The sequence below is a fragment of the Echinops telfairi genome, unplaced genomic scaffold, assembly GCF_000313985.2.
Source record: "Echinops telfairi isolate 266 unplaced genomic scaffold, ASM31398v2 ScPeMD7_7469;HRSCAF=8507_1, whole genome shotgun sequence".
NCBI lineage: Eukaryota > Metazoa > Chordata > Mammalia > Afrosoricida > Tenrecidae > Echinops > Echinops telfairi.
Window position 1 is genome coordinate 20,755,564 of NW_022111373.1, and position 533 is coordinate 20,756,096.

Genomic DNA, 533 nt, shown 5'->3' on the forward strand with positions numbered 1-533 from the left:
CTAGTCTATCAATTGGGTCATAGCCAATGAGGCCTTTATGTGGGCATGGCCTTCCCCTGAGGATTCTGGGAATCCCTAGATTTCCTCCTTGGAGGCAGGAGACCCATTTTCTCTTGGTTCACTCCCTGAGAGATGCTCTATGGATAAGACACATGGTGCTACGCCCTGGGAACTGGAGAAGCCACATGGATCTACTCTAACCAGAACGCTGAAGCTGGAGAAGCCATGTAGAGACCCATGCTAGCACTGTGTTGCTTGCAAAGCCACCAGATCCGGGAGACTTCCAACCTACAGGCCTGTGATCTTCCTGCATTTGGAGTCATTGCATGTGTTTCATGAGTCAGATGAGGACTTTATAGATTGGTATTGCACATATGGGTTAATATCAGACTTATGGACTTGATCTGGACTGGCCTGGGATGTTTTCTCAATATTAATTGTTCTTGTGTATAAACCTCTTTCTTATTTGCATATGAGTCTCCTTGAAATTTGTTTCTCTAGTCTACCTGGACTAGCACAAAGACAAAGGCCCA